At 40.4% G+C, this 23,107-nt stretch overlaps 1 long non-coding RNA gene across 1 annotated transcript; it reads left to right on the top strand.

The window, feature by feature from the left end:
- Window positions 1-7,238: 7,238 nt before the first annotated feature.
- Window positions 7,239-14,324, top strand: LOC146079675 (uncharacterized). The gene is made up of 3 exons (XR_014474692.1): window positions 7,239-7,361; window positions 11,116-11,242; window positions 14,202-14,324. It is a non-coding gene; the product is annotated as an uncharacterized LOC146079675 (long non-coding RNA).
- The last annotated feature ends 8,783 nt before the right edge of the window (window positions 14,325-23,107 follow it).

Genomic DNA, 23,107 nt, shown 5'->3' with positions numbered 1-23,107 from the left:
AGATAGATGGATGTGTAGGCACATGGATAGTAAATCATTGGATAGACAGATAAATTGGGTGGATAGGTAGATAGATGGTAAATTATTAATTAAATAGACAAATCATAGCTAGAATAGTTCATAAAGTAGAGGCATGGATAAAGAGGTGAGGGATCCCTCTCATTTTTCTAAAGCCCCATAAACACTACTCAGAATGAAAAGTTATCGCTCAGAATGGCATTTTTGAGCGATCTCTTTTCTTTAAAACAAATCTGTAGTATGTATACTCAATATAGTTAATGATGTGTGCTCCCGCGCATCCTTAATGACCACCCTCCTGCCCCTTCACCTGAACATACAGGTCATCTTTGGCCATATAGCCTATGACCCGCATGTTCAGCAGGTCACTGGGACATCATTGAATGATATCGGTAACAGATTTCTTTCAGTGTGAATAGTGGAACCACAGATATAGTTGACTATATAGATGGTGCCCCTAGACTCCCAGTGTGTACAGGGCTTTAGGGTCAATGTATACTGAGAACATATTATCATGCCTATTTCCATTTTTTAGGTGAGAATTCTCCATAAAACATGTGATGAGGTCATAACAGCTGACTACTGCAAAGTGACCTGGACTGCAGAATCCTCCTCAAGTCAAAAAACAAAGATTAAGCACAGCAACAGGAGACCAAAGTCAGGTAATTAATGAAAATTAATTACTGATAATATGTTTTTGGTATACATTTGGTCTTCACAAATAGGACTTCTAGCTATGAACTCTTCTATTATTGTACTTTGTGATTACTTAGTGTACAGTTAAATAGATAGAGATAGGTAGAGATAAATAGAAAGAGTAAAAGATAAACTGATACCTTCCTCCACTGTCCGCTAAGGCAGCTTAACGGACATGGGGGTGGGAGGGAAGTCAGTAACCCACTTTTTTTCAGTCAGCAACTTTCTTCCCTTTGTAATGTTGCAGCTTGACCAGCAGGGAGGGTGGGATCCTTAACTGGGTAGGTAGGTAGATGGTAAATCATGAAATAGAAAATGGCTAGGTGGTTGAAGTGCAATATCTGTAAAAGATATGTGGGTGATCCCTCACTCCTTGTGTAAAAGTACAGCTCGGCCAGCAGGGAATTGTTATCCTTTGGGACCCCTTTTTTTTTTTACTGAGCATATTAGCTGTAGATAGATAGATAGATAGATATATGGATAGATAGATAGATGTTTAGGTAAATAAATGGGTGGGATGTTGGGTGGGTAGGTGTATAGATAGTGAATCATTAGATAGACAGATAAATGGGTGGGTGGGTAGATAAAAGGTAAATTATTAGATGGATAGGTGGGTGGGTGAAGCTCAATACCTGTAAAAAAATATGTGGGTTATCCCTCACTTCTTGTGTTATAGTGCAGCTCAGCCAGCAGGGAGTTGTTATCCTTTGGGCCCCTCATATTTTTTTCACTGAGCGCATTAACTGTAGATAGATAAATAGATATATGGATAGATAGATGGTTAGGTAGATAAATGGGTGGGATGTTGGGTGGGTAGGTGTATAGCTAGTGAATCATTAGATAGACAGATAAATGGGCGGGTGGGTGGATAAATGGTAAATCATTAGATAGATAGTTGGGTGGGTGAATCTCAATACCTGTAAAAAAATATGTGGGTGATCCCTCACTCCTTGTGTTATAGTGCAGCTCAGCCAGCAGGGAGTTGTTATCCTTTGGGCCCCACATATTTTTTCACTGAGCGCACTAACTGTAGATAGATAGGTAGGTAGATAAATGGGAGGGTGGTTGGGTAGGTTGGATAGATAGTGAATCATTAGACAGACAGACAGATAAATGGGTGGGTGAGTAGATAAATGGTAAATCATTAGATAGATAGGTGAGTGGGTGAAGCGCAATACCTGTAAAAAAATATGTGGGTGATCCCTCACTCCTTGTGTTATAGTGCAGCTCAGCCAGCAGGGAGTTGTAATCCTTTGGGCCCCAGATATTTTTTCACTGAGCATATTATCTGTAGATAGATAGATGGGTAGGTAGACAAATGGGTGGGTTGTTGGGTGGGTAGGTGTATAGATAGTGAATCATTAGATAGACAGATAAATGGGTGGGTGGGTAGATAAAAGGTAAATTATTAGATAGATAGGTGGGTGGGTGAAGCTCAATACCTGTAAAAAAATATGTGGGTGATCCCTCACTTCTTGTGTTATAGTGCAGCTCAGCCAGCAGGGAGTTGTTATCCTTTGGGCCCCTCATATTTTTTCACTGAGCGCATTAACTGTAGATAGATAAATAGATATATGGATAGATAGATGGTTAGGTAGATAAATGGGTGGGATGTTGGGTGGGTAGGTGTATAGCTAGTGAATCATTAGATAGACAGATAAATGGGCGGGTGGGTGGATAAATGGTAAATCGTTAGATAGATAGTTGGGTGGGTGAATCTCAATACCTGTAATAAAATATGTGGGTGATCCCTCACTCCTTGTGTTATAGTGCAGCTCAGCCAGCAGGGAGTTGTTATCCTTTGGGCCCCACATATTTTTTCACTGAGCATATTATCTGTAGATAGATAGATGGGTAGGTAGACAAATGGGTGGGGTGTTGGGTGGGAAGGTGTATAGATAGTGAATCATTAGATAGACAGATAAATGGGCGGTGGGTGGATAAATGGTAAATCATTAGATAGATAGATAGTTGGGTGGGTGAAGCTCAATACCTGTAAAAAAATATGTGGGTGATCCCTCACTCCTTGTGTTATAGTGCAGCTCAGCCAGCAGGGAGTTGTTATCCTTTGGGCCCCACATATTTTTTCACTGAGTGCATTAACTGTAGATAGATAGATAGATAGATAGATGTTTAGGTAAATAAATGGGTGGGATGTTGGGTAGGTAGGTGTATAGATAGTGAATCATTAGATAGACAGATAAATGGGCGGGTGGGTGGATAAATGGTAAATCATTAGATAGATAGTTGGGTGGGGGGATCTCAATACCTGTAAAAAAATATGTGGGGGATCCCTCACTCATTGTGTTATAGTGCTGCTCAGCCAGCAGGTTGTTATCGTTTGGGCCCCACATATTTTTTCACTGAGCATATTATCTGTAGATAGATTGATGGGTAGGTAGACAAATGGGTGGATTGTTGGGTGGGTAGGTGTATAGATAGTGAATCATTAGATAGACAGATAAATGGGCGGGTGGGTGGATAAATGGTAAATCATTAGATAGATAGATAGATAGTTGGGTGGGTGAAGCTCAATACCTGTAAAAAAATATGTGGGTGATCCCTCACTCCTTGTGTTATAGTGCAGCTCAGCCAGCAGGGAGTTGTTATCCTTTGGGCCCCACATATTTTTTTAACTGAGTGCACTAACGGTAGATAGATAGGTAGGTAGATAAATGGGAGGGTGGTCGGGTAGGTCGGATAGATAGTGAATAATTAGATAGACAGATAAATGGGTGGGTGAGTAGATAAATGGTAAATCATTAGATAGATAGGTGAGTGGGTGAAGCGCAATACCTGTAAAAAAATATGTGGGGGATCCCTCACTCCTTGTGTAATAGTGCCGCTCGGCCAGTAGGGAGTTGTTATCCTTTGGCACCCACATATGTTTTCACTGAGCAGACTAAATGTGGATAGATACGTAGGTAGATAAATGGGAGGGTGGTTGGGTAGGTGGATAGATAGTGAATCATTAGATAGACAGATAAATGGGTGGGTAGATATATGTTAAATCATTAGATAGATAGGTGTGTGGTAGAAGTGCAATAGCTGTAAAAATATATTTGGGTGATCCCTCACTCCTTGTGTAATAGTGCAGCTCGGCCAGCAGGGAGTTATCCTTTGGGACCCACATATTTTTTAACTGAGCGCACTAACCGTAGATAGATAGATAGATGGATGTGTAGGCACATGGATAGTAAATCATTGGATAGACAGATAAATTGGGTGGATAGGTAGATAGATGGTAAATTATTAATTAAATAGACAAATCATAGCTAGAATAGTTCATAAAGTAGAGGCATGGATAAAGAGGTGAGGGATCCCTCTCATTTTTCTAAAGCCCCATAAACGCTACTCAAAAGGAAAAGTTATCGCTCAGAATGGCATTTTTGAGCGATCTCTTTTCTTTAAAACAAATCTGTAGTATGTATACTCAATATAGTTAATGATGTGTGCTCTCGCGCATCCATAACGACCACCCTCCTGCCCCTTCACCTGAACATACAGGTCATCTTTGGCCATATAGCCTATGACCCGCATGTTCAGCAGGTCACTGGGACATCATTGAATGATATCGGTAACAGATTTCTTTCAGTGTGAATAGTGGAACCACAGATATAGTTGACTATATAGATGGTGCCCCTAGACTCCCAGTGTGTACAGGGCTTTAGGGTCAATGTATACTGAGAACATATTATCATGCCTATTTCCATTTTTTAGGTGAGAATTCTCCATAAAACATATGATGAGGTCATAACAGCTGACTACTGCGAAGTGACATGGACTGCAGAATCCTCCTCAAGTCAAAAAACAAAGATTAAGCACAGCAACAGGAGACCGAAGTCAGGTAATTAATGAAAATTAATTACTGATAATATGTTTTTGGTATACATTTGGTCTTCACAAATAGGACTTCTAGCTATGAACTCTTCTATTATTGTACTTTGTGATTACTTAGTGTACAGTTAAATAGATAGAGATAGGTAGAGATAAATAGAAAGAGTAAAAGATAAACTGATACCTTCCTCCACTGTCCGCTAAGGCAGCTTAATGGACATGGGGGTGGGAGGGAAGTCAGTAACCCACTTTTTTTCAGTCAGCAACTTTCTTCCCTTTGTAATGTTGCAGCTTGACCAGCAGGGAGGGTGGGATCCTTAACTGGGTAGGTAGGTAGATGGTAAATCATGAAATAGAAAATGGCTAGGTGGTTGAAGTGCAATATCTGTAAAAGATATGTGGGTGATCCCTCACTCCTTGTGTAAAAGTACAGCTCGGCCAGCAGGGAATTGTTATCCTTTGGGACCCCTTTTTTTTTTACTGAGCATATTAACTGTAGATAAATAGATAGATAGATATATGGATAGATAGATAGATAGATAGATAGATGTTTAGGTAAATAAATGGGTGGGATGTTGGGTGGGTAGGTGTATAGATAGTGAATCATTAGATAGACAGATAAATGGGCGGGTGGGTGGATAAATGGTAAATCATTAGATAGATAGTTGGGTGGGGGGATCTCAATACCTGTAAAAAAATATGTGGGGGATCCCTTACTCATTGTGTTATAGTGCAGCTCAGCCAGCAGGTTGTTATCGTTTGGGCCCCACATATTTTTTCACTGAGCACATTATCTGTAGATAGATTGATGGGTAGGTAGACAAATGGGTGGGTTGTTGGGTGGGTAGGTGTATAGATAGTGAATCATTAGATAGACAGATAAATGGGCGGTGGGTGGATAAATGGTAAATCATTAGATAGATAGATAGTTGGGTGGGTGAAGCTCAATACCTGTAAAAAAATGTGGTTGATCCCTCACTCCTTGTGTTATAGTGCAGCTCAGCCAGCAGGGAGTTGTTATCCTTTGGGCCCCACATATTTTTTCACTGAGTGCATTAACTGTAGAGAGATAGATAGATGTTTAGGTAAATAAATGGGTGGGATGTTGGGTGGGTAGGTGTATAGATAGTGAATCATTAGATAGACAGATAAATGGGCGGGTGGGTGGATAAATGGTAAATCATTAGATAGTTGGGTGGGGGAATCTCAATACCTGTAAAAAAATATGTGGGTGATCCCTCACTCCTTGTGTTATAGTGCAGCTCAGCCAGCAGGGAGTTGTTATCCTTTGGGCCCCACATATTTTTTTCACTGAGCGCACTAACGGTAGATAGATAGGTAGGTAGATAAATGGGAGGGTGGTTGGGTAGGTCGGATAGATAGTGAATCATTAGATAGACAGATAAATGGGCGGGTGAGTAGATAAATGGTAAATTATTAGATAGATAGGTGAGTGGGTGAAGTGCAATACCTGTAAAAAAATATGTGGGTGATCCCTCACTCCTTGTGTTATAGTGCAGCTTAGCCAGCAGGGAGTTGTTATCCTTTGGGCCCCACATATTTTTTCACTGAGCACATTATCTGTAGATAGATAGATGGGTAGGTAGACAAATGGGTGGGTAGGTGTATAGATAGTGAATCATTAGATAGACAGATAACTGGGCGGTTGGGTGGATAAATGTTAAATCTTTAGATTGATTGATAGTTTGGTGGGTGGATTTCAATAACTGTAAAAGAATATGTGGGTGATACCTCACTCCTTGTGTAATAGTGCAGCTCGGCCAGCAGGGAGTTGTTATCCTTTGGCACCCACATATTTTTTCACTGAGCAAACTAAATGTGGATAGACAGATAGATAGGTAGGTAGATAAATGGGAGGGTGGTTGGGTAGGTGGATAGATAGTGAATCATTAGATAGATAAATGGGTGGGTAGATATATGTTAAATCATTAGATAGATAGGTGGGTGGTAGAAGTGCAATAGCTGTAAAAATATATTTGGGTGATCCCTCACTCCTTGTGTAATAGTGCAGCTCGGCCAGCAGGGAGTTATCCTTTGGGACCCACATATTTTTTAACTGAGCGCACTAACCGTAGATAGATAGATAGATAGATAGATAGATAGATAGATAGATAGATGGATGTGTAGGCACATGGATAGTAAATCATTGGATAGACAGATAAATTGGGTGGATAGGTAGATAGATGGTAAATTATTAATTAAATAGACAAATCATAGCTAGAATAGTTCATAAAGTAGAGGCATGGATAAAGAGGTGAGGGATCCCTCTCATTTTTCTAAAGCCCCATAAACACTACTCAGAATGAAAAGTTATCGCTCAGAATGGCATTTTTGAGCGATCTCTTTTCTTTAAAACAAATCTGTAGTATGTATACTCAATATAGTTAATGATGTGTGCTCCCGCGCATCCTTAATGACCACCCTCCTGCCCCTTCACCTGAACATACAGGTCATCTTTGGCCATATAGCCTATGACCCGCATGTTCAGCAGGTCACTGGGACATCATTGAATGATATCGGTAACAGATTTCTTTCAGTGTGAATAGTGGAACCACAGATATAGTTGACTATATAGATGGTGCCCCTAGACTCCCAGTGTGTACAGGGCTTTAGGGTCAATGTATACTGAGAACATATTATCATGCCTATTTCCATTTTTTAGGTGAGAATTCTCCATAAAACATGTGATGAGGTCATAACAGCTGACTACTGCAAAGTGACCTGGACTGCAGAATCCTCCTCAAGTCAAAAAACAAAGATTAAGCACAGCAACAGGAGACCAAAGTCAGGTAATTAATGAAAATTAATTACTGATAATATGTTTTTGGTATACATTTGGTCTTCACAAATAGGACTTCTAGCTATGAACTCTTCTATTATTGTACTTTGTGATTACTTAGTGTACAGTTAAATAGATAGAGATAGGTAGAGATAAATAGAAAGAGTAAAAGATAAACTGATACCTTCCTCCACTGTCCGCTAAGGCAGCTTAACGGACATGGGGGTGGGAGGGAAGTCAGTAACCCACTTTTTTTCAGTCAGCAACTTTCTTCCCTTTGTAATGTTGCAGCTTGACCAGCAGGGAGGGTGGGATCCTTAACTGGGTAGGTAGGTAGATGGTAAATCATGAAATACAAAATGGCTAGGTGGTTGAAGTGCAATATCTGTAAAAGATATGTGGGTGATCCCTCACTCCTTGTGTAAAAGTACAGCTCGGCCAGCAGGGAATTGTTATCCTTTGGGACCCCTTTTTTTTTTTACTGAGCATATTAGCTGTAGATAGATAGATAGATAGATATATGGATAGATAGATAGATGTTTAGGTAAATAAATGGGTGGGATGTTGGGTGGGTAGGTGTATAGATAGTGAATCATTAGATAGACAGATAAATGGGTGGGTGGGTAGATAAAAGGTAAATTATTAGATGGATAGGTGGGTGGGTGAAGCTCAATACCTGTAAAAAAATATGTGGGTTATCCCTCACTTCTTGTGTTATAGTGCAGCTCAGCCAGCAGGGAGTTGTTATCCTTTGGGCCCCTCATATTTTTTTCACTGAGCGCATTAACTGTAGATAGATAAATAGATATATGGATAGATAGATGGTTAGGTAGATAAATGGGTGGGATGTTGGGTGGGTAGGTGTATAGCTAGTGAATCATTAGATAGACAGATAAATGGGCGGGTGGGTGGATAAATGGTAAATCATTAGATAGATAGTTGGGTGGGTGAATCTCAATACCTGTAAAAAAATATGTGGGTGATCCCTCACTCCTTGTGTTATAGTGCAGCTCAGCCAGCAGGGAGTTGTTATCCTTTGGGCCCCACATATTTTTTCACTGAGCGCACTAACTGTAGATAGATAGGTAGGTAGATAAATGGGAGGGTGGTTGGGTAGGTTGGATAGATAGTGAATCATTAGACAGACAGACAGATAAATGGGTGGGTGAGTAGATAAATGGTAAATCATTAGATAGATAGGTGAGTGGGTGAAGCGCAATACCTGTAAAAAAATATGTGGGTGATCCCTCACTCCTTGTGTTATAGTGCAGCTCAGCCAGCAGGGAGTTGTAATCCTTTGGGCCCCAGATATTTTTTCACTGAGCATATTATCTGTAGATAGATAGATGGGTAGGTAGACAAATGGGTGGGTTGTTGGGTGGGTAGGTGTATAGATAGTGAATCATTAGATAGACAGATAAATGGGTGGGTGGGTAGATAAAAGGTAAATTATTAGATAGATAGGTGGGTGGGTGAAGCTCAATACCTGTAAAAAAATATGTGGGTGATCCCTCACTTCTTGTGTTATAGTGCAGCTCAGCCAGCAGGGAGTTGTTATCCTTTGGGCCCCTCATATTTTTTCACTGAGCGCATTAACTGTAGATAGATAAATAGATATATGGATAGATAGATGGTTAGGTAGATAAATGGGTGGGATGTTGGGTGGGTAGGTGTATAGCTAGTGAATCATTAGATAGACAGATAAATGGGCGGGTGGGTGGATAAATGGTAAATCGTTAGATAGATAGTTGGGTGGGTGAATCTCAATACCTGTAAAAAAATATGTGGGTGATCCCTCACTCCTTGTGTTATAGTGCAGCTCAGCCAGCAGGGAGTTGTTATCCTTTGGGCCCCACATATTTTTTCACTGAGCATATTATCTGTAGATAGATAGATGGGTAGGTAGACAAATGGGTGGGGTGTTGGGTGGGAAGGTGTATAGATAGTGAATCATTAGATAGACAGATAAATGGGCGGTGGGTGGATAAATGGTAAATCATTAGATAGATAGATAGTTGGGTGGGTGAAGCTCAATACCTGTAAAAAAATATGTGGGTGATCCCTCACTCCTTGTGTTATAGTGCAGCTCAGCCAGCAGGGAGTTGTTATCCTTTGGGCCCCACATATTTTTTCACTGAGTGCATTAACTGTAGATAGATAGATAGATAGATAGATGTTTAGGTAAATAAATGGGTGGGATGTTGGGTAGGTAGGTGTATAGATAGTGAATCATTAGATAGACAGATAAATGGGCGGGTGGGTGGATAAATGGTAAATCATTAGATAGATAGTTGGGTGGGGGGATCTCAATACCTGTAAAAAAATATGTGGGGGATCCCTCACTCATTGTGTTATAGTGCTGCTCAGCCAGCAGGTTGTTATCGTTTGGGCCCCACATATTTTTTCACTGAGCATATTATCTGTAGATAGATTGATGGGTAGGTAGACAAATGGGTGGATTGTTGGGTGGGTAGGTGTATAGATAGTGAATCATTAGATAGACAGATAAATGGGCGGGTGGGTGGATAAATGGTAAATCATTAGATAGATAGATAGATAGTTGGGTGGGTGAAGCTCAATACCTGTAAAAAAATATGTGGGTGATCCCTCACTCCTTGTGTTATAGTGCAGCTCAGCCAGCAGGGAGTTGTTATCCTTTGGGCCCCACATATTTTTTTAACTGAGTGCACTAACGGTAGATAGATAGGTAGGTAGATAAATGGGAGGGTGGTCGGGTAGGTCGGATAGATAGTGAATAATTAGATAGACAGATAAATGGGTGGGTGAGTAGATAAATGGTAAATCATTAGATAGATAGGTGAGTGGGTGAAGCGCAATACCTGTAAAAAAATATGTGGGGGATCCCTCACTCCTTGTGTAATAGTGCCGCTCGGCCAGTAGGGAGTTGTTATCCTTTGGCACCCACATATGTTTTCACTGAGCAGACTAAATGTGGATAGATACGTAGGTAGATAAATGGGAGGGTGGTTGGGTAGGTGGATAGATAGTGAATCATTAGATAGACAGATAAATGGGTGGGTAGATATATGTTAAATCATTAGATAGATAGGTGTGTGGTAGAAGTGCAATAGCTGTAAAAATATATTTGGGTGATCCCTCACTCCTTGTGTAATAGTGCAGCTCGGCCAGCAGGGAGTTATCCTTTGGGACCCACATATTTTTTAACTGAGCGCACTAACCGTAGATAGATAGATAGATGGATGTGTAGGCACATGGATAGTAAATCATTGGATAGACAGATAAATTGGGTGGATAGGTAGATAGATGGTAAATTATTAATTAAATAGACAAATCATAGCTAGAATAGTTCATAAAGTAGAGGCATGGATAAAGAGGTGAGGGATCCCTCTCATTTTTCTAAAGCCCCATAAACGCTACTCAAAAGGAAAAGTTATCGCTCAGAATGGCATTTTTGAGCGATCTCTTTTCTTTAAAACAAATCTGTAGTATGTATACTCAATATAGTTAATGATGTGTGCTCTCGCGCATCCATAACGACCACCCTCCTGCCCCTTCACCTGAACATACAGGTCATCTTTGGCCATATAGCCTATGACCCGCATGTTCAGCAGGTCACTGGGACATCATTGAATGATATCGGTAACAGATTTCTTTCAGTGTGAATAGTGGAACCACAGATATAGTTGACTATATAGATGGTGCCCCTAGACTCCCAGTGTGTACAGGGCTTTAGGGTCAATGTATACTGAGAACATATTATCATGCCTATTTCCATTTTTTAGGTGAGAATTCTCCATAAAACATATGATGAGGTCATAACAGCTGACTACTGCGAAGTGACATGGACTGCAGAATCCTCCTCAAGTCAAAAAACAAAGATTAAGCACAGCAACAGGAGACCGAAGTCAGGTAATTAATGAAAATTAATTACTGATAATATGTTTTTGGTATACATTTGGTCTTCACAAATAGGACTTCTAGCTATGAACTCTTCTATTATTGTACTTTGTGATTACTTAGTGTACAGTTAAATAGATAGAGATAGGTAGAGATAAATAGAAAGAGTAAAAGATAAACAGATACCTTCCTCCACTGTCCGCTAAGGCAGCTTAACGGACATGGGGGTGGGAGGGAAGTCAGTAACCCACTTTTTTTCAGTCAGCAACTTTCTTCCCTTTGTAATGTTGCAGCTTGACCAGCAGGGAGGGTGGGATCCTTAACTGGGTAGGTAGGTAGATGGTAAATCATGAAATAGAAAATGGCTAGGTGGTTGAAGTGCAATATCTGTAAAAGATATGTTGGTGATCCCTCACTCCTTGTGTAAAAGTACAGCTCGGCCAGCAGGGAATTGTTATCCTTTGGGACCCCTCTGTTTTTTTTTACTGAGCATATTAACTGTAGATAGATAGATAGATAGATATATGGATAGATAGATAGATGTTTAGGTAAATAAATGGGTGGGATGTTGGGTGGGTAGGTGTATAGATAGTGAATCATTAGATAGACAGATAAATGGGTGGGTGGGTGGGTAGATATAAGGTAAATTATTAGATGGATAGGTGGGTGGGTGAAGCTCAATACCTGTAAAAAAATATGTGGGTGATCCCTCACTTCTTGTGTTATAATGCAGCTCAGCCAGCAGGGAGTTGTTATCCTTTGGGCCCCTCATATTTTTTTCACTGAGCGCATTAACTGTAGATAGATAAATAGATATATGGATAGATAGATGGTTAGGTAGATAAATGGGTGGGATGTTGGGTGGGTAGGTGTATAGCTAGTGAATCATTAGATAGACAGATAAATGGGCGGGTGGGTGGATAAATGGTAAATCATTAGATAGATAGTTGGGTGGGTGAATCTCAATACCTGTAAAAAAATATGTGGGTGATCCCTCACTCCTTGTGTTATAGTGCAGCTCAGCCAGCAGGGAGTTGTTATCCTTTGGGCCCCACATATTTTTTCACTGAGCATATTATCTGTAGATAGATAGATGGGTAGGTAGACAAATGGGTGGGGTGTTGGGTGGGTAGGTGTATAGATAGTGAATCATTAGATAGACAGATAAATGGGCGGTGGGTGGATAAATGGTAAATCATTAGATAGATAGATAGTTGGGTGGGTGAAGCTCAATACCTGTAAAAAAATATGTGGGTGATCCCTCACTCCTTGTGTTATAGTGCAGCTCAGCCAGCAGGGAGTTGTTATCCTTTGGGCCCCACATATTTTTTCACTGAGTGCATTAACTGTAGATAGATAGATAGATAGATGTTTAGGTAAATAAATGGGTGGGATGTTGGGTAGGTAGGTGTATAGATAGTGAATCATTAGATAGACAGATAAATGGGCGGGTGGGTGGATAAATGGTAAATCATTAGATAGATAGTTGGGTGGGGGGATCTCAATACCTGTAAAAAAATATGTGGGGGATCCCTCACTCATTGTGTTATAGTGCTGCTCAGCCAGCAGGTTGTTATCGTTTGGGCCCCACATATTTTTTCACTGAGCATATTATCTGTAGATAGATTGATGGGTAGGTAGACAAATGGGTGGATTGTTGGGTGGGTAGGTGTATAGATAGTGAATCATTAGATAGACAGATAAATGGGCGGGTGGGTGGATAAATGGTAAATCATTAGATAGATAGATAGATAGATAGATAGTTGGGTGGGTGAAGCTCAATACCTGTAAAAAAATATGTGGGTGATCCCTCACTCCTTGTGTTATAGTGCAGCTCAGCCAGCAGGGAGTTGTTATCCTTTGGGCCCCACATATTTTTTTAACTGAGCGCACTAACGGTAGATAGATAGGTAGGTAGATAAATGGGAGGGTGGTCGGGTAGGTCGGATAGATAGTGAATAATTAGATAGACAGATAAATGGGTGGGTGAGTAGATAAATGGTAAATCATTAGATAGATAGGTGAGTGGGTGAAGCGCAATACCTGTAAAAAAATATGTGGGGGATCCCTCACTCCTTGTGTAATAGTGCCGCTCGGCCAGTAGGGAGTTGTTATCCTTTGGCACCCACATATGTTTTCACTGAGCAGACTAAATGTGGATAGATACGTAGGTAGATAAATGGGAGGGTGGTTGGGTAGGTGGATAGATAGTGAATCATTAGATAGACAGATAAATGGGTGGGTAGATATATGTTAAATCATTAGATAGATAGGTGTGTGGTAGAAGTGCAATAGCTGTAAAAATATATTTGGGTGATCCCTCACTCCTTGTGTAATAGTGCAGCTCGGCCAGCAGGGAGTTATCCTTTGGGACCCACATATTTTTTAACTGAGCGCACTAACCGTAGATAGATAGATAGATAGATGGATGTGTAGGCACATGGATAGTAAATCATTGGATAGACAGATAAATTGGGTGGATAGGTAGATAGATGGTAAATTATTAATTAAATAGACAAATCATAGCTAGAATAGTTCATAAAGTAGAGGCATGGATAAAGAGGTGAGGGATCCCTCTCATTTTTCTAAAGCCCCATAAACGCTACTCAAAAGGAAAAGTTATCGCTCAGAATGGCATTTTTGAGCGATCTCTTTTCTTTAAAACAAATCTGTAGTATGTATACTCAATATAGTTAATGATGTGTGCTCTCGCGCATCCATAACGACCACCCTCCTGCCCCTTCACCTGAACATACAGGTCATCTTTGGCCATATAGCCTATGACCCGCATGTTCAGCAGGTCACTGGGACATCATTGAATGATATCGGTAACAGATTTCTTTCAGTGTGAATAGTGGAACCACAGATATAGTTGACTATATAGATGGTGCCCCTAGACTCCCAGTGTGTACAGGGCTTTAGGGTCAATGTATACTGAGAACATATTATCATGCCTATTTCCATTTTTTAGGTGAGAATTCTCCATAAAACATATGATGAGGTCATAACAGCTGACTACTGCGAAGTGACATGGACTGCAGAATCCTCCTCAAGTCAAAAAACAAAGATTAAGCACAGCAACAGGAGACCGAAGTCAGGTAATTAATGAAAATTAATTACTGATAATATGTTTTTGGTATACATTTGGTCTTCACAAATAGGACTTCTAGCTATGAACTCTTCTATTATTGTACTTTGTGATTACTTAGTGTACAGTTAAATAGATAGAGATAGGTAGAGATAAATAGAAAGAGTAAAAGATAAACTGATACCTTCCTCCACTGTCCGCTAAGGCAGCTTAACGGACATGGGGGTGGGAGGGAAGTCAGTAACCCACTTTTTTTCAGTCAGCAACTTTCTTCCCTTTGTAATGTTGCAGCTTGACCAGCAGGGAGGGTGGGATCCTTAACTGGGTAGGTAGGTAGATGGTAAATCATGAAATAGAAAATGGCTAGGTGGTTGAAGTGCAATATCTGTAAAAGATATGTGGGTGATCCCTCACTCCTTGTGTAAAAGTACAGCTCGGCCAGCAGGGAATTGTTATCCTTTGGGACCCCTCTGTTTTTTTTTACTGAGCATATTAACTGTAGATAGATAGATAGATATATGGATAGATAGATAGATGTTTAGGTAAATAAATGGGTGGGATGTTGGGTGGGTAGGTGTATAGATAGTGAATCATTAGATAGACAGATAAATGGGTGGGTGGGTGGGTAGATATAAGGTAAATTATTAGATGGATAGGTGGGTGGGTGAAGCTCAATACCTGTAAAAAAATATGTGGGTGATCCCTCACTTCTTGTGTTATAGTGCAGCTCAGCCAGCAGGGAGTTGTTATCCTTTGGGCCCCTCATATTTTTTTCACTGAGCGCATTAACTGTAGATAGATAAATAGATATATGGATAGATAGATGGTTAGGTAGATAAATGGGTGGGATGTTGGGTGGGTAGGTGTATAGCTAGTGAATCATTAGATAGACAGATAAATGGGCGGGTGGGTGGATAAATGGTAAATCATTAGATAGATAGTTGGGTGGGTGAATCTCAATACCTGTAAAAAAATATGTGGGTGATCCGTCACTCCTTGTGTTATAGTGCAGCTCAGCCAGCAGGGAGTTGTTATCCTTTGGGCCCCACATATTTTTTCACTGAGCGCACTAACTGTAGATAGATAGGTAGGTAGATAAATGGGAGGGGGGTTGGGTAGGTTGGATAGATAGTGAATCATTAGACAGACAGACAGATAAATGGGTGGGTGAGTAGATAAATGGTAAATCATTAGATAGATAGGTGAGTGGGTGAAGCGCAATACCTGTAAAAAAATATGTGGGGGATCCCTCACTCCTTGTGTTATAGTGCAGCTCAGCCAGCAGGGAGTTGTTATCCTTTGGGCCCCACATATTTTTTTTACTGAGCGCACTAACGGTAGATAGATAGATAGGTAGGTAGATAAATGGGAGGGTGGTTGGGTAGGTCGGATAGATATTGAATCATTAGATAGACAGATAAATGGTTGGGTGAGTAGATAAATGGTAAATTATTAGATAGATAGGTGAGTGGGTGAAGCGCAATACCTGTAAAGAAATATGTGGGTGATCCCTCACTCCTTGTGTTATAGTGCAGCTTAGCCAGCAGGGAGTTGTTATCCTTTGGGCCCCACATATTTTTTCACTGAGCACATTATCTGTAGATAGATAGATGGATAGGTAGACAAATGGGTGGGTAGGTGTATAGATAGTGAATCATTGGATAGACAGATAAATGGGTGGGTAGATATATGTTAAATCATTATATAGATAGGTGGGTGGTAGAAGTGCAATAGCTGTAAAAATATATTTGGGTGATCCCTCACTCCTTGTGTAAAAGTACAGCTCGGCCAGCAGGGAATTGTTATCCTTTGGGACCCCTTTTTTTTACTGAGCATATTAACTGTAGATAGATAGATATATGGATAGATAGATAGATGTTTAGGTAAATAAATGGGTGGGATGTTGGGTGGGTAGGTGTATAGATAGTGAATCATTAGATAGACAGATAAATGGGTGGGTGGGTAGATAAAAGGTAAATTATTAGATAGATAGGTGGGTGGGTGAAGCTCAATACCTGTAAAAAAATATGTGGGTGATCCCTCACTTCTTGTGTTATAGTGCAGCTCAGCCAGCAGGGAGTTGTTATCCTTTGGGCCCCTCATATTTTTCACTGAGCGCATTAACTGTAGATAGATATATAGATATATGGATAGATAGATGGTTAGGTAGATAAATGGGTGGGATGTTGGGTGGGTAGGTGTATAGCTAGTGAATCATTAGATAGACAGATAAATGGGCGGGTGGGTGGATAAATGGTAAATCATTAGATAGATAGTTGGGTGGGTGAATCTCAATACCTGTAAAAAAATATGTGGGTGATCCCTCACTCCTTGTGTTATAGTGCAGCTCAGCCAGCAGGGAGTTGTTATCCTTTGGGCCCCACATATTTTTTCACTGAGCATATTATCTGTAGATAGATAGATGGCTAGGTAGACAAATGGGTGGGGTGTTGGGTGGGTAGGTGTATAGATAGTGAATCATTAGATAGACAGATAAATGGGCGGTGGGTGGATAAATGGTAAATCATTAGATAGATAGATAGTTGGGTGGGTGAAGCTCAATACCTGTAAAAAAATATGTGGGTGATCCCTCACTCCTTGTGTTATAGTGCAGCTCAGCCAGCAGGGAGTTGTTATCCTTTGGGCCCCACATATTTTTTCACTGAGTGCATTAACTGTAGATAGATAGATAGATAGATAGATGTTTAGGTAAATAAATGGGTGGGATGTTGGGTGGGTAGGTGTATAGATAGTAAATCATTAGATAGACAGATAAATGGGCGGGTGGGTGGATAAATGGTAAATCATTAGATAGATAGTTGGGTGGGGGGATCCCTATACCTGTAAAAAAATATGTGGGGGATCCCTCACTCATTGTGTTATAGTGCAGCTCAGCCAGCAGGTTGTTATCGTTTGGGCCCCACATATTTTTTCACTGAGCAAACTAAATGTGGATAGATAGGTAGGTAGATAAATGGGAGGGTGGTTGGGTAGGTGGATAGATAGTGAATCATTAGATAGATAAATGGGTGGGTAGATATATGTTAAATCAATAGATAGATAGGTGGGTGGTAGAAGTGCAATAGCTGTAAAAATATATTTGGGTGATCCCTCACTCCTTGTGTAATAGTGCAGCTCGGCCAGCAGGGAGTTATCCTTTGGGACCCACATATTTTTTAACTGAGCGCACTAACCGTAGATAGATAGATGGATGTGTAGGCACATGGATAGTAAATCATTGGATAGACAGATAAATTGGGTGGATAGGTAGATAGATGGTAAATTATTAATTAAATAGACAAATTATAGCTATAATAGTTCATAAAGTAGAGGCATGGATAAAGAGGTGAGGGATCCCTCTCATTTTTCTAAAGCCCCATAAACGCTACTCAAAAAGAAAAGTTATCGCTCAGAATGGCATTTTTGAGCGATCTCTTTTCTTTAAAACAAATCTGTAGTATGTATACTCAATATAGTTAATGATGTGTGCTCCCGCGCATCCTTAACGACCACCCTCCTGCCCCTTCACCTGAACATACAGGTCATCTTTGGCCATATAGCCTATGACCCGCATGTTCAGGTCACTGGGACATCATTGAATGATATCGGTAACATATTTCTTTCAGTGTGAATAGTGGAACCACAGATATAGTTGACTATATAGATGGTGCCCCTAAACTCCCAGTGTGTACAGGGCTTTAGGGTCAATGTATACTGAGAACATATTATCATGCCTATTTCCATTTTTTAGGTGAGAATTCTCCATAAAACATGTGATGAGGTCATAACAGCTGACTACTGCAAAGTGACCTGGACTGCAGAATCCTCCTCAAGTCAAAAAACAAAGATTAAGCACAGCAACAGGAGACCGAAGTCAGGTAATTAATGAAAATTAATTACTGATAATATGTTTTTGGTATACATTTGGTCTTCACAAATAGGACTTCTAGCTATGAACTCTTCTATTATTGTACTTTGTGATTACTTAGTGTACAGTTAAATAGATAGAGATAGGTAGAGATAAATAGAAAGAGTAAAAGATAAACTGATACCTTCCTCCACTGTCCGCTAAGGCAGCTTAACGGACATGGTGGTGGGAGGGAAGTCAGTAACCCACTTTTTTTCAGTCAGCAACTTTCTTCCCTTTGTAATGTTGCAGCTTGACCAGCAGGGAGGGTGGGATCCTTAACTGGGTAGGTAGGTAGATGGTAAATCATGAAATAGAAAATGGCTAGGTGGTTGAAGTGCAATATCTGTAAAAGATATGTGGGTGATCCTTCACTCCTTGTGTAAAAGTACAGCTCGGCCAGCAGGGAATTGTTATCCTTTGGGACCCCCTTTTTTTTACTGAGCATATTAACTGTAGATAGATAGATAGATAGATAAATGGATAGATAGATAGATGTTTAGGTAAATAAATGGGTGGGATGTTGGGTGGGTAGGTGTATAGATATTGAATCATTAGATAGACAGATAAATGGGTGGGTGGGTAGATAAAAGGTAAATTATTAGATAGATAGGTGGGTGGGTGGGTGAAGCTCAATACCTGTAAGAAAATATGTGGGTGATCCCTCACTTCTTGTGTTATAGTGCAGCTCAGCCAGCAGGGAGTTGTTATCCTTTGGTTCCCTCATATTTTTTCACTGAGCGCATTAACTGTAGATAGATAAATAGATATATGGATAGATAGATAGATGTTTAGGTAAATAAATGGGTGGGATGTTGGGTGGGTAGGTGTATAGCTAGTGAATCATTAGATAGACAGATAAATGGGCGGGTGGGTGGATAAATGGTAAATCATTAGATAGATAGTTGGGTGGGTGAATCTCAATACCTGTAAAAAAATATGTGGGTGATCCCTCACTCCTTGTGTTATAGTGCAGCTCAGCCAGCAGGGACTTGTTATCCTTTGGGCCCCACATATTTTTTCACTGAGCGCACTAACTGTAGATAGATAGGTAGGTAGATAAATGGGAGGGTGGTTGGGTAGGTTGGATAGATAGTGAATCATTAGACAGACAGATAAATGGGTGGGTGTGTAGATAAATGGTAAATCATTAGATAGATAGGTGAGTGGGTGAAGCGCAATACCTGTAAAAAAATATGTGGGGGATCCCTCACTCCTTGTGTTATAGTGCAGCTCAGCCAGCAGGGAGTTGTTATCCTTTGGGCCCCACATATTTTTTCACTGAGCATATTATCTGTAGATAGATAGATGGGTAGGTAGACAAATGGGTGGGTTGTTGGGTGGGTAGGTGTATAGATAGTGAATCATTAGATAGACAGATAAATGGGCGGTGGGTGGATAAATGGTAAATCATTAGATAGATAGATAGTTGGGTGGGTGAAGCTCAATACCTGTAAAAAAATATGTGGGTGATCCCTCACTCCTTGTGTTATAGTGCAGCTCAGCCAGCAGGGAGTTGTTATCCTTTGGGCCCCACATATTTTTTCACTGAGTGCATTAATTGTAGATAGATAGATAGATAGATGTTTAGGTAAATAAATGGGTGGGATGTTGGGTGGGTAGGTGTATAGATAGTGAATCATTAGATAGACAGATAAATGGGTGGGTGGATAAATGGTAAATCATTAGATAGATAGTTGGGTGGGGGAATCTCAATACCTGTAAAAAAATATGTGGGTGATCCCTCACTCCTTGTGTTATAGTGCAGCTCAGCCAGCAGGGACTTGTTATCCTTTGGGCCCCACATATTTTTTCACTGAGCGCACTAACTGTAGATAGATAGGTAGGTAGATAAATGGGAGGGTGGTTGGGTAGGTTGGATAGATAGTGAATCATTAGACAGACAGATAAATGGGTGGGTGAGTAGATAAATGGTAAATCATTAGATAGATAGGTGAGTGGGTGAAGCGCAATACCTGTAAAAAAATGTGGGGGATCCCTCACTCCTTGTGTTATAGTGCAGCTCAGCCAGCAGGGAGTTGTTATCCTTTGGGCCCCACATATTTTTTCACTGAGCATATTATCTGTAGATAGATAGATGGGTAGGTAGACAAATGGGTGGGTTGTTGGGTGGGTAGGTGTATAGATAGTGAATCATTAGATAGACAGATAAATGGGCGGTGGGTGGATAAATGGTAAATCATTAGATAGATAGATAGTTGGGTGGGTGAAGCTCAATACCTGTAAAAAAATATGTGGGTGATCCCTCACTCCTTGTGTTATAGTGCAGCTCAGCCAGCAGGGAGTTGTTCTCCTTTGGGTCCCACATATTTTTTCACTGAGTGCATTAACTGTAGATAGATAGATAGATAGATAGATAGATGTTTAGGTAAATAAATGGGTGGGATGTTGGGTGGGTAGGTGTATAGATAGTGAATCATTAGATAGACAGATAAATGGGCGGGTGGGTGGATAAATGGTAAATCATTAGATAGATAGTTGGGTGAGGGAATCTCAATACCTGTAAAAAAATATGTGGGTGATCCCTCACTTCTTGTGTTATAGTGCAGCTCAGCCAGCAGGGAGTTGTTATCCTTTGGGCCCCTCATATTTTTTCACTGAGCGCATTAACTGTAGATAGATAAATAGATATATGGATAGATAGATAGATAGATGTTTAGGTAAATAAATGGGTGGGATGTTGGGTGGGTAGGTGTATAGCTAGTGAATCATTAGATAGACAGATAAATGGGCGGGTGGGTGGATAAATGGTAAATCATTAGATAGATAGTTGGGTGGGTGAATCTCAATACCTGTAAAAAAATATGTGGGTGATCCCTCACTCCTTGTGTTATAGTGCAGCTCAGCCAGCAGGGACTTGTTATCCTTTGGGCCCCACATATTTTTTCACTGAGCGCACTAAATGTAGATAGATAGGTAGGTAGATAAATGGGAGGGGGGTTGGGTAGGTTGGATAGATAGTGAATCATTAGACAGACAGACAGATAAATGGGTGGGTGAGTAGATAAATGGTAAATCATTAGATAGATAGGTGAGTGGGTGAAGCGCAATACCTGTAAAAAAATATGTGGGGGATCCCTCACTCCTTGTGTTATAGTGCAGCTCAGCCAGCAGGGAGTTGTTATCCTTTGGGCCCCACATATTTTTTTTACTGAGCGCACTAACGGTAGATAGATAGATAGATAGGTAGGTAGATAAATGGGAGGGTGGTTGGGTAGGTCGGATAGATAGTGAATCATTAGATAGACAGATAAATGGTTGGGTGAGTAGATAAATGGTAAATTATTAGATAGATAGGTGAGTTGGTGTGGCGCAATACCTGTAAAGAAATATGTGGGTGATCCCTCACTCCTTGTGTTATAGTGCAGCTTAGCCAGCAGGGAGTTGTTATCCTTTGGGCCCCACATATTTTTTCACTGAGCACATTATCTGTAGATAGATAGATGGATAGGTAGACAAATGGGTGGGTAGGTGTATAGATAGTGAATCATTAGATAGACAGATAACTGGGCGGTTGGGTGGATAAATGTTAAATCATTAGATTGATTGATAGTTTGGTGGGTGGATTTCAATAACTGTAAAATAATATGTGGGTGATACCTCACTCCTTGTGTAATAGTGCAGCTCGGCCAGCAGGGAGTTGTTATCCTTTGGCACCCACATATTTTTTCACTGAGCAAACTAAATGTGGATAGACAGATAGATAGGTAGGTAGATAAATGGGAGGGTGGTTGGGTAGGTGGATAGATAGTGAATCATTAGATAGACAGATAAATGGGTGGGTAGATATATGTTAAATCATTATATAGATAGGTGGGTGGTAGAAGTGCAATAGCTGTAAAAATATATTTGGGTGATCCCTCACTCCTTGTGTAAAAGTACAGCTCGGCCAGCAGGGAATTGTTATCCTTTGGGACCCCTTTTTTTTACTGAGCATATTAACTGTAGATAGATAGATATATGGATAGATAGATAGATGTTTAGGTAAATAAATGGGTGGGATGTTGGGTGGGTAGGTGTATAGATAGTGAATCATTAGATAGACAGATAAATGGGTGGGTGGGTAGATAAAAGGTAAATTATTAGATAGATAGGTGGGTGGGTGAAGCTCAATACCTGTAAAAAAATATGTGGGTGATCCCTCACTTCTTGTGTTATAGTGCAGCTCAGCCAGCAGGGAGTTGTTATCCTTTGGGCCCCTCATATTTTTCACTGAGCGCATTAACTGTAGATAGATATATAGATATATGGATAGATAGATGGTTAGGTAGATAAATGGGTGGGATGTTGGGTGGGTAGGTGTATAGCTAGTGAATCATTAGATAGACAGATAAATGGGAGGGTGGGTGGATAAATGGTAAATCATTAGATAGATAGTTGGGTGGGTGAATCTCAATACCTGTAAAAAAATATGTGGGTGATCCCTCACTCCTTGTGTTATAGTGCAGCTCAGCCAGCAGGGACTTGTTATCCTTTGGGCCCCACATATTTTTTCACTGAGCGCACTAACTGTAGATAGATAGGTAGGTAGATAAATGGGAGGGTGGTTGGGTAGGTTGGATAGATAGTGAATCATTAGACAGACAGATAAATGGGTGGGTGAGTAGATAAATGGTAAATCATTAGATAGATAGGTGAGTGGGTGAAGCGCAATACCTGTAAAAAAATATGTGGGGGATCCCTCACTCCTTGTGTTATAGTGCAGCTCAGCCAGCAGGGAGTTGTTATCCTTTGGGCCCCACATATTTTTTCACTGAGCATATTATCTGTAGATAGATAGATGGGTAGGTAGACAAATGGGTGGGTTGTTGGGTGGGTAGGTGTATAGATAGTGAATCATTAGATAGACAGATAAATGGGC

The sequence above is a fragment of the Crinia signifera genome, chromosome 5 (genome assembly GCF_055691185.1).
Source record: "Crinia signifera chromosome 5, ASM5569118v1, whole genome shotgun sequence".
NCBI lineage: Eukaryota > Metazoa > Chordata > Amphibia > Anura > Myobatrachidae > Crinia > Crinia signifera.
The sequence above is the reverse complement of the archived record's forward strand: the minus strand, read 5'-3'. Positions and strand labels throughout refer to the sequence as shown.